Consider the following 12,701-nt stretch of genomic DNA (forward strand, 5'->3'; position numbering starts at 1 on the left):
GGTCCCGGTTGGCCGGAGCGTTTGTGGATAACAAGCAGCGCTAACCTCATCATGCAGGTTCAGCCCGGTGAGGAGCTTCAACACTCTCTTCGGAGTCACGCATCACGCTGATTTTATACTATTTTATTATTATTTTTAGTATTATTTTTCCAGTTACACGATGCATCAAACCATATCAAATGCGTTGTCTACTTAGAGTTAATGCGCGCGGCCACATGGAGATCTGAGAAACCATAAACTCGACCAACCAGAATAGTTTCTGACGTTTATTAAAAACTCAACAGACACGAAATGGAGGAGCTACTAAAGCCACATTAGCAGCATTGAATTAAATCTCTCATTTGTTGCGCATCTCTGCATAGTGCAGCAGATTACCTCATCATGCAGGGCCGGTCCAAGGCTGTATGAGACCTTGAGCAGAATCTGACTTAGGGGCCCCTTTTGTTGCTAAAATCATCAGCACCTCTAACAGCTTCTGTGTTAGATTTAGTGAAATATGGGAGAAAGGAGTAGTTTAATTGACCAGCCTAAAAAGCAATAAGTTACAATCGCAGTTTACTAATATGTATTTGTAAATTCAAAGATTAAACTCACAGCATCAGATTGTTGCTATGGTAACAAAACAATCAACTATGAATATTGTTCTTTGAAGTTTTACAAAGTAAACTTGCCAGCTCCTTAAAATCTTGTATTTAAATGTTAAACAATTTAAAATCATTTATCTATGCCTAAACAATTGAATAAAAATTAACAGCATTGATAATCTCAATAAACAACTGTTATATTTGTATATCTGTGGTCTGTTTTAAAATATTAGTGTTTATGGGGCCCCTGAAGCCCTGGGGGCCTGATGGAGCCATTGACTTAATTTGGATTAAACAGAAGTGCAAATTTGTTGTTTTAATAATAGTTGTGGGTTTAAATAGCATTTCACTGGAGATCTTTTCCCATAACATACACAGTAATACTTTTACATTTCCTGTCAACTTATCTTTTTATACAAAAACACAGTGGACCACCAGAGGATCGCTGGTGGACCGCCTTGACACCCCGACCACTGGGCTTAGCAAGTTTTCTGGGGGAAACCCTGTAGTTCAATGGTTTAACATTGTAATGTGGAAGTATTTAAATACAAACTGTTTGACTTGTTTGGAAAAATAATATTTAGGCACCCAGCTGTTATCTTAAAAGTTCTATTCATATGGCCTTCTAGGATCTAGAGCAGGAGTGGGCAATCCTGGTCCTCGAGGGCCGGTGTCCTGCAACTCTTAGATGTCTCCCTGGTCCAACACACCTGAATCCAACAGCTGAATCACCTCCTCAGTGCAGTCAGGTTCTCCAGAGTCCAGCTAACGACCTCATTATCTGACTCAAGTGTGTTGAAGTAGAGACACATCTAAAAATTGCAGGAGACCGGCCCTCCAGGCCTGGAGTTGCCCACCCCTGATCTAGAGGCAGGCTAGATTTGGCCCCCAGCCCTCAAGTTTGACACATATGATCTAGAATAATTTTTTAAAATGGTATTAAGTGTTTAATTTAAAAAATAAAATAAAGTTTTGCAAGCAAGTAATGTTGTAATGTTGCTGAACTTTGACATGACCAGCAGCAGCAAACTCAGATCTTAGGGCTACCCCACAGAGTGCCTGAGGCATGATGGGAGCATCACTTCTTCTGCCTCTCTTCTTACCCTGATGCACCCATCACTCTGGAAGGGGGCAAATCTGGACTCATCAGATCACATGACCTACTTCAATCACTCTAGAGTCCAATCTTTATGCTCCCTTTCAGATTAAAGGCATTTTTTCCAGTTTGCCACTGATCACTGATCAGCGGTTTTCTTATGGTTACTGCTGTTCAGTCTCAATCACTGAGGTTCTCTTCACATTGGGTGGAAATGCCATTACTTATCCCAGAGTTTTGCTGTTGTTTTCCTCGATTTCATGTCACCAAGCGTTTTGGTAATCATCGATTCCGATCATTCAGGATTTTTTTCTGACCACATTTCTTCCCCACGTTCCCTACAATTGTTAATAATACTGTAGACAGTTCTCAACTTAATGGTTTCTGCATCGCTTAGATGTTTTCTCTGCTTAATACCAATAATTTGGCCCTTCTTAAACAGACTAACATCTTTTCCATGACCACAGGATATGTTTTTTCACATGGTTTAAGAAATGAGAGTATAAGCTGATAATTACCCAAGTAGTAATTGCCCAGTAGGAGGTTTGTACCTATTTACAGGTTGCCACTTTTTTGGAGCATTGATCGTTAAGTTGCTCAGATTGTGATTGTGATACCACAGCTGTGAGAATAGTGACAGGATTGTTAAATATGGCAAACAGTATTGTCTCATAAAAATATTCTAATAAAATGGTAAAGAGTAGAGCAACTAACCCACTTGAGCTGTCAACTGTCCACTCTCACAAAAATACAAAATGGTTCACAAGGATTAATATTATGAGCCACTTAATAGACAACTGGTCTTATTTTTAAAGCTGTAACACACTTCTAGTTAAAGACCTGTAAAATGCACTTTTAAAGTTGAGTAGTAAATAGGTAAGGATACAACTGGCTGTGGGAGATGATATAGCAGACAGCTGCACAAAAACCACCCAAAATCTGAGAAAAGGGCTCTGATGTCATCTAATGCTCAGTCAGTAGAATGACACACTAATCTTGGTTTCATGACCTAACACTTTTTTTCTGAGTCTAGCTGACCTAATTAAGCAGGACAAATAAACAAACACCTCCCCCCATCGACCCCCCCAAAAAGCAAATGCCGCAACCTTTAACCCTTGTCCTTCCCCATCCATTTTCTTTTTACATTTGGGAAGCTGAAATACCTAGGTTCAATGCTACTTGACACGCGTCTGGCATTTGCAAAGCAACCAATTCACGAGCACCATTCATTTTCCTTGGCACTGATTAACCCAAGGATGGTGAGGATGAAGACTGTGACTATTATTTCCTTCAGTAATGCCAAGTCGGTTTCACTGTGTTTATAAATACATGTTAAGACATAATAGTTTCTTCTGGTTATTAATACAGTCCAATCCAAAACAACTTTTACTTCTATGGCTGTATGAACCTTATCCTCTGTGAAGAGAGCCCAGTCATGCTGACTGCTCACTAGCAGACAGACATTCAAAGCAATTGGGAAAAATAGGATGGGATTTAATTGCTTAATCTAATAATTATGTTACCAAACCATAAAAGATTATAAATGGACCACATGACAGCCCATATAAACTACCTGTTTTGGTTTCTCCATATTTTTATGCCATTTCATTTTTGCAGTATAAATCATACAGTTCTTCTTTAAGACATAAACTTTGTCTTTTTTCCATCAAACAAGTTCCAGAATTTTGTTCCAAAGAAACTAGTCCCAGTTGGTTCTAGAAAACCACTGTCAAGAAGCAGCTGGGTTTTCCACCTACTATATCCAGTTCAGAACTATGTTATCATGTTAGTAAAACATGTTTGACGATTATCTGTGAGAAACATGGCACAGATTGACTCCCTGCCTGGCTGTGTAGTGGAGGTGAACTTTTTTTTAGGAACTTTTAACTCTACTGTGTCCTAAACATCAAAGTGTTAAGTTGATACACTACTTTGCCAAAGTATTCATACCCATTGCACATATTTTCAGTTTTAAAGTCTTGCCACAAAGTTTCCATTGAGTTTACAGGTCTGGACATTGTGCCATTTCAGCACAAACGTATTCTTGTATCTAGCGATTCAGTTCTGTTCAGGTTGTACGTGTAAGACTGTGTGATTCTACTGGAAGGTGAAACTCTGCCCCATTCTTTCTTCTTTTACCAACTTCATCCATCTTTGCATCAACTCTGAGCATTTATCAGTATGAAGAAAAGTAACTCAACAAAGTGATGCTGTGACCATGTTTCTTTATGGGGATTTGGGGATGGTGTTCTCACAACATCTTTGTGGTAAATCTGATTTACCATTGTTAATTTTAATCAGAAGAAGACTTAAAATCTTTTGACTCGTTTTATTCTCTCTTCTGCCCGGATTCCTTGATGTCGTCACTGTACTAGCTGAACCATAAAGACAAAGACAAACGTTTTCCCAAGTCCAAACATAAACAACATTTATTAGACGAACAACTAATGAAACTGACAAAACTCAATAAAATCACAGACCAGCATCCAATTCAATATTTACCTCACTCCACAGACATCCACAAACCAAGACAAACTTACGGGGAACCATTTCACCGATGCACCGTTCCCCAGAGACAGCATCATGGTTAACCCCGGAGCGATCTGAAGTTAAGGTTCCGGGTCCTATACTTTTAAAGGGAGGGCATGTTTCCCTTCTCTGCTGTATTCTAATTAGGGGAGTGTCATTAGATAAATTCATTTAAATCTAGTCGACTATGTTCCAGTAAAAACCTGTTTTTAAGATCAAAGAAGTGTTATTTTCTTTTGAGTGAAGACAGATGTTTTTTATGACTCTGTTCCAAGAGGAAGCTCTACTCTGTTGGCAGGACCAGATTGTTTTACACCAGCTGTTAAATCTTATCAAAGTGGTCAAAAGGTTAAACCCACACACAGAGCCACAACCCCCTGTGAATGCCTGCTCAGTCCACAGAGAGACTATCTGTGCTTTAAATTATAGAGAACTACAAGCTAAGTTATTTTAATTCAACTTGGTGTATAATGTTTTCAATAGAAATATCCTACATAAGAGATTATGCTAATTAAACCATGGATATAATTTGGAGCGAATTTTCTTATTTAAAACACTATTAATTTTATCTAATATTGAACATATGGATAAGTTTTTACAACTACCATATTTTAAATTTATTTTCTTAACACCATCTTTGTGGTAAATCTGATCTGACCAGATCAGATCAGATTTTGGTCTGATCTGACCAGGACACCTTCTTCCAAATGATTACTGTGTACCCTGCATGGCTTGTGACAGATGGATTTTTTAAGCAACAGCTGTCTTCTTGCCACTCTCCTGTAGATGTCACATTAGCACAACAAATCGTTTTCCCCTGAACAGATTCTTTTACCTAAGATGCTGGAGCTCCTCCAGAATCAGTTACACACATGTCCAGATTCTGGTTACTCATTAGGAAACTTCTGAAGGTAATTTTCACTGAATTTTATTTTGAGGCATCCATGTAGAGGGAAAATGTAAAATTATTAGAATATGTCTCAATTGGATAGGTTACATTATAATAAAAAAAATGTGCTTATAACCAAATCTAAAAATGTTCAAGAGGTATGAGTATGCTTGCAAGGTGCTGTATGTCAGCCTAAAGGGTTAGGGTCCTGTCCTGCAAGAGTGGATAAGCACTGGATCAGTTCCAACGTCTATCTTTCAGAGTTGACTGACTTGTCAGTCTACTAACATTCTTAAGGAGGTGACAAACAATCTTACAAACCTTAGACAAATATATTTGCACACAATCAAAAAGCTAGGTCAGATTATAGCATCATACATATGATGAGTTTGAGAACTCAGGTTAACTCTTTCATGTCTGGATTTTTGCAATCTAAAGACAGATTCTGGAGAAAGCAACTTTGATCATTTCCTTTGCTGCCCATCTGAACAGTTCTTCAGAACTTAATGAATCAACCAGCTTAAATCCAGTTTTTAAATTAGTTTCTAGTTGCTTTGCAAACTGAGATGTATTTTTATAGTCCTGGGCATTACTCTTCTTTTACAACCCATTTCGTTTTTAAAGCTTCCCATTAAAAAATATTTATAACTTCCTTGTACAGAACAGCAAGCCATCAGTTAAGGAGTAAGGTGCTAATCGAATCCTAATGGTGAATGGGGAAGCATAGAAAAGCTGAAGTCTTGTATCACCACCAGCTTAAATATTTTTTTAGCAGATTTTCTCTTTTGTAGATTTTGTGTTTTGAAACCTGCTGACTTGTGCCATACCAAATCATTTAGACTGAACACAAACCACCGTTAATCCCATGGTATCGTCAAAATGTTACACACATCTTTCTGATAATCTCTTTGTCCGTTAGACAGATCAAGATTAAAACAAGTCTTGTGATGATTGAAATGGGAGAGAGTAATCTACTCTTAAACCTGATATAAAACAGATAAGATCTGCCTGGGATTTTGGCAGCAGTACTTCCTTTTGTTTCTCCTCACACCAGAAGAACAGTGTGGCAATTTATTATGAATAAACACTAGACGTTAAGAACCTGCTGATAACTCTCACGTAAGACTCAAGTCAGAAGGAGCACTTTGACTTCAACCTTGTGCTGTTAAACTTATCAGTATTAACAAGACAACGATACAAAACTAGAGATCAGTTTTATCTTTTGATAATTGCTAAATCCTGTTCTCATGGTTATTATTTTTAGCAGAAGCAGATTCAGTGAGAAATATGTCGTTCCAAATAATCATTACTTTTTCATCTACTTTGGTTTTTCAGGGTTACATTTCTTTGTTCTATTTGAGGTTCTTTGTCTAAAAAAAGAAAGCAGACTTTTTGATTTTGATTCAGATTTCTTTCTCTTCAAGGACAGAAGAGTACAGCAGCAGTTCTAGGTAGAGATTCCATATTGAACCATAAAACCAAACATTTTATAAGAATGTATTTTTATTATAACTTGTGCTTGTGGTATCTTGCTTATGGAAAAAAATAAGATCATATATCAACTTATCCTTTCATTATCCAAAGTCTTGTAGTTCAGAATGATGCCAGCAGGAATAATGGTACCAGGGAGAGGTGTGTAATGAACTGTGTAGAGTTGGAAAAGAATGTTAATTAAAGCAGCTACTAATTATTTAAAGTAAAATACGGAAATATTCTAGACAAGATGATTGGATGAGCATTTAGAATAAAGAGGATTTTCGTCCCTTCTGCAGCTATGGTTTGAAAGCCCCAACAACCCTTTCACATTGATTTAGAGGAAATATGCAGCATACTATTAACCTTGTCATAAAGCCACTCTGACATATTTGTGGAACTCGTCTGTGGATGTTCTCATCAGAGAGCTGAAGTATACGAGCTATAGTAGATGTTCCAAATCCATCTGAGCTCATCCATGTTGTGGAGGTTTATGAACTGAGGGAAGAACAACTAGTTTCAGTGGAAACAAACACTCCCCTTACTGCCGACTCGGCCACTAATGAAAGCTGCTTGGAACCGACCAACAGCTGTTCAACATGCAACGGAACGCCTGCGTGTCGTTTTCTATTGTATTTTCCAGTGGTGAGGGTTAAGGGATCTGAGGGACGTAAAATAAAACTTCTGAATCCTTAACAGAGATTAAAATAACATGTCGGTGATGGCAGGAATTTACATTTATTTTTTTTGTGAAGAATATTCATGTCTGTATGTGTCGTAGGGGGTGGGAGACTTTTGTACAACATCTTATTACCTCTGTGTTTAAACAACGGTAACAGTAACCATGTTTTGAGCCATATTCAATAAGAAATACTCTTCTTATCAAGAGGAAAGGGCCACACCTTGGAAATAACTATGTATTAACATTGTACCCCTTGTAGCAAGGCCTCTTTGGAGTTTGTAAAATTAGGAATCTTAAATACACCAACCTGATTTTCACTGTTTCAGTCTGTGGAAGCTGATCAGATCATATTTAAATGAAACAATGGCCTCCTACTTAGAGGCACTAGATACATTATGAAACAAGACGTCAGACCCTGAAAGTAAAAACTGTTAAATATTAAAAATATGTCAAACAAAATCAGTGGTACAAATTTGAAAGGAAAAACATGAGTAGTTTGCATCTAAAATAGAACCTCATTACAACACATCACACCATTCAGGATGACAACACACAATAGTTAGAATTCTGTTTTCCAGATGTAGTTGATGTATCTAAAATGGGTTTTAGTACTTGAAAACCATCCATCCATCCATCCATCCATCCATCCATCCATCCATCCAGGACAAAGTGCTTAGGGGAAACACTGGGAGAACAAGCTAACTCCAACTAGAAAGGGGCCAGATGGGACTCAAGTCCAGGATGTTTCTTGCGATGATTCAATCAGAAATTTAGTTAATTTTTAAATTAAAAATTCAATATTGCTAAAGTCAGACATAATGGAATAAATCCTGTAAATAAAAAATGTTTCCAATCACCGTTCCTTCATGAGAAAATTCTCAGTGGGCTGCTTCTGTCTCCATGTATGCAAACCGGCTCCACAGACATGCTTACTCCAGAGCAGATCATAAGCTGAGAAAGTGTTGCCATGGTGATACAGCTGAGTTCAGATAGAGCCAAATAAATGAAGGCAAAGGAAAGTAGAAATTGTGTGAAACCTGCACATACAAAGAAAAACACAAGCAAAAAATGAATCTATCTGAACAGATCAACTGAAATGAACTGAGCAGAGATCAGAACCTCACAGCTGAAAACTGCACAAAAACAAACAGAACCAAAATCCACAACTGAGATATGTTTGGAAACATGCAAGACTTCTATGTGTTTGCACAGGGGCGTGTTCTCTTTTCTTGTGAATATGGGGGAATATTACTGCCATAATTTGAAAGCAGACATTTTCAGTTTGAAAGCAGGACTTCATGTCTTTCTTCTTAAAACTTATAATGCTTGTAGAGTTGTAGTACTCGAGACCACTTTTTGATGGTTTTGGTCTCGTTTCAGACTCAGACACATTTGGTCTTGGTCTCGTCTCGGTCTCGGGTATTGAGGACTCTGGATTTTATTTCAAGATCGGTCAAGATCACAATTGCGGAAATATCACTAAGTTGCCAGCATATTGTCCAGTTTATTTGTTAGCATTTTTGTTTTCACCGGATGCAAAGCATATCGATTAAAATCCAAGCAACAATTTGACTTATTATGTGTTTCTACTATCGCTGTCGCACATCGCCTTCTCCTTTCACTCGCACGCAGCGCTCCAAGACATGCGCAGTGTGAGTGGCAGATGTCTGTCTAATCGTCAGTAATAGAATCCTGGTACATAAATCATAAGATATGGTGACATGTAAATTCAGCATGTCTCCACGTTCGCTTTCACAGACTGTGGGGAGTGCGTCCAACTTTTGAATTATTGTGTGGAAGTGCTGACTGACATGTCACATAAATGTGACAACGCTGTGACCAAAGTCTGTAATGTAGTGACGTAACATTCTCAAACGATCTGATTCTTCTGAACGGCTCTTTACAAAAAGATAGAACTGGACCCTCTTTGAGAGCCGTTCTTTATTCTTGTAATGCTCTGTGTACACTGCAGTAGCTATTATTATCTTATTTAATTATATATATATATATATTGATATTTATTTAATTAGTGAATAAATAAAACACAAGAATAGAAGAGAACGCAGAACATGCTTATTGCTCTTTGATCGTTTTCGTCACCTGTCATGGTGGCAGACATTACAGCACTGTGCTGCCTGGCAGCGGTAGGGAGCATGCCTTCTGCTTGGTTACTTCTTGCTTATTGCTTCTTGGACATTGTTCTTAGTTGAGTTCATAGTTTACCGTTAGGGCATTGACTTAATTGCTAAGTTTAATTTAGCAGACAGTGGTGGTTTCTGACATGGACAATATGGGCAAACAGTTTGTGGATTGTGGATACCCTAACTCTAAGCAAAACAGAATGAAGAGTCTGGATTGATAATGACATTGGCTAAATTAATTTCAGCTCTAAGCATTTAAAATCTAGGTGTTTATATGGAAATGTGGATCTTTCAGATCAATTTAAGAAGCAATTTTGATCATATTTCACATTTTATTGTGTCATGTAGCCAAGGGAGTAAATCCCATCTCATTATTGGGGGTAAGGGGACAATAAACAAGGACATTTCTTAAACCTAATTTGTTTTTGGGGGTCGGGGTCAGAAAAGTTACAGTGAAATGTAACGTGATTTAAAAAGTTTTTAATGTGTTCAAGCTGCAGGACCAAAAATGACTAGTAGGTGGTATTTTACAACAAACTTGCATTTTTCTCAGTAAACAAACTGTTGAAACCCATAGAAGTCGAACTAAAATTCAAATGTTTAGACATGAATAAGAACAAGTTTGAATGGGCGACTCTACTTTAAAAAATTCCTCATAAATATTGATTTATTGAAGTGGTTCTCAATACAAGATATGGGTTAGTTAAGTCATACCTTGTTAAGTTGCTTTATTTTTTAACCTTTTTTGGCTTTCCCATTTCCTGTATAGCTGAGAACATGGTAGGTCAATATCTGGGAAGTATCATAACTTCAACTTAACGTTCAAAGCACCAGGGTTTTTCTGGAAAAATATTCAGATGTAGCATGGGCCGCTGGACTTGGTCTTGACTTGGTCTCGGGTTAGGTTCTCTTGACTACAACACTAAATGCTTGTACTTAAAACTTCTGCTCTCTTTCAAAAATTCACTGTGCTTTCTCAAACCTTTCTCCTCACTCTAAAAACTTGTCTCTGCTCGAATCAAATCTCCTCTTGCCAACCTCTCTGCTGGCGTGCCAATGATTTTCTATTCACACTTGGAACAAAAAAGTACTGTCGCCTGGCAACCTCTCAGCCAATAGAATGAAAGTGTTATACTTGGTGCGTTTGTTTCCTTCCATTGGGTGAGCCTGTGTGGCTACTAAATTTCCACCAGTAGTGAGCTACTGATCGATCGCCAACAGCCTACTGATCTTAGGCTGGAGTTTCGAGATGAAAAACTTGAAATTCTACTTCCAGAATGAAAATGTGTGCTCTCGACTTACGGCAGTAAAATTCCCCCTTATATGAACTCCTACCAATGTGTAATTGAGCTCTTTGGCCATGTGTGGCTCTTTTTTCCTCAGGAAGAGATGGGAAATATAGTCTATAAAACCAGGATAAACAAATCCATATATGAAACTGTGTGTATGTGTATGTGAGAAAGAGAGAAGAGAGTTAAAGAGATTTTGTAACAATTATTATAATACAAATTTGTATATATGACTGTTTGTGTGTGTGTGTGTGTGTGTGTGTGTGTGTGTGTGTGTGTGTGTGTGTGTGTGTGCATTGTGTGTGTGAGGTCTCATGAAGTGCTTCCTGGGTTCCCTGTTTTCTATGTTGGGCCTTTCTTTAATTTAATCCTGTAGCCAGATACAGTCATTCTGTTTATGAACTTGTACCTGCGAGACATTTCTTGTGTTTGTACAGAAAAATGAGGGTGTTTCATGATGCATGCAGACCCCATACTACTACCTATACAGCTATATCTAATTTGAAAACTTGTATTTGCTTTATTTATGCTCTTATTGATTGATTGATTGATTTTCTAAACAATGAGATTCTGTTAAAGTGATTTGTCCAAATCTTCTTATCTTACAATGTAGTGTAAAGAGATGATTATATGTCCTTAACTATTACTGGCCCTATAATAATAAACTTTAAATTCCTTCTCTGTGACTCGTTTCTATGCAAGTGGTAAATGTTATTGCTGTGGGAAAAAAAGTGTATTTTTCTGCTGTATCGTAAACGTTCAAATCATTTTTCATACAATTAATCAGCCTGCTTTATGAGGTCAAACAGGCCTGTTTCTGGGAGAAATACTCAGATCACATGAGGAACATATCCTACTATTTGGTGAGATTTTTTTTATTAGCTTAGCCTCAGTACCACCCATCCTCATCCTAATACTATGAAATAAATTAGCTAGAAATGACTGGATGGAATGCACTCGGCTAGCAGAAAAAAACTACTTTCTTTATTCTATTCACTGTGATTCATAGCAAATACCATGTCAAAAAAAAGCTGATCCCATCTGTGACTGTTTCTGATTTAGGCGAAATAAGCATGAGATTTTGAAGAGGATTTAGTTATTAAGATCATTATTTTAATTAGATTAATAATCCTTCGGTAACACTTTATTTTTAAGGGGTGTGCATAAGACTGACATGACACTGTCAAAAACATGACAACACCTGTTATGAACATGAACATAAAGAAGTAAAGGTGTACCGATCGATCGGTCACCGATCATAATCGGGCCGATTTTCGTGATCGGCCCTCATGGGTGATCGTGTCGGTATCGGGAGGAAAAAACCTGATCGGCACATCTCTATAAAAAGTCTTTATGAATGTTTGACAGTTGTCATGAAGTGTCATTCGGTAAATAATGACACTTAATGCACAGTTGCTCTAAAAGTTGCAATGAAAGTCCATTAGAAGTGCCTATTTTGCATTATCATAATTTAAATAATCATGCAAAGTTGGCACTTTTAATGAACTTTTAATGCAACTTTTAGAGCAACTTTGCATTAAAAGTGTCATTATTTAACGAATGACACTTCATGACAACTGTCATAAACATTCATAAAGACTTCTTTATGTTCATGACAGGTGTTATGTCATGTTTATGACAGTTTTATGTCAGTCTTATGCACACCCCTTCAAATAAAGTGTTACCTTTTTCGGTAACACTTTATTTGAAGGGGGTTGAATAAGACTGTCATGACACCATCATGAACTTGACATAACACCTGTCATGAACATCAATAAGTCTTCATGGATATTTATGACTGTTGTCATAAACCGTCATTCGGTAAATTATGACACTTTTAATACAAAGTTGACATTATTCAAAATGCCGTTATGACAACTTGACATTAACCAAGAAATCATTACCGATATAAAGTTGTTATAAAATAATTACTGATTTCACTTTAAAAATGAGGTAACTTTATGTTATTAAAGGTAAAGTTTAAACAGTAATGATTTCTTGGTTAATGTCAAGTTGTC

The sequence above is a fragment of the Poecilia formosa genome, unplaced genomic scaffold (genome assembly GCF_000485575.1).
Source record: "Poecilia formosa unplaced genomic scaffold, Poecilia_formosa-5.1.2 Scaffold595, whole genome shotgun sequence".
In the NCBI taxonomy this organism is placed as follows: Eukaryota; Metazoa; Chordata; class Actinopteri; order Cyprinodontiformes; family Poeciliidae; genus Poecilia; species Poecilia formosa.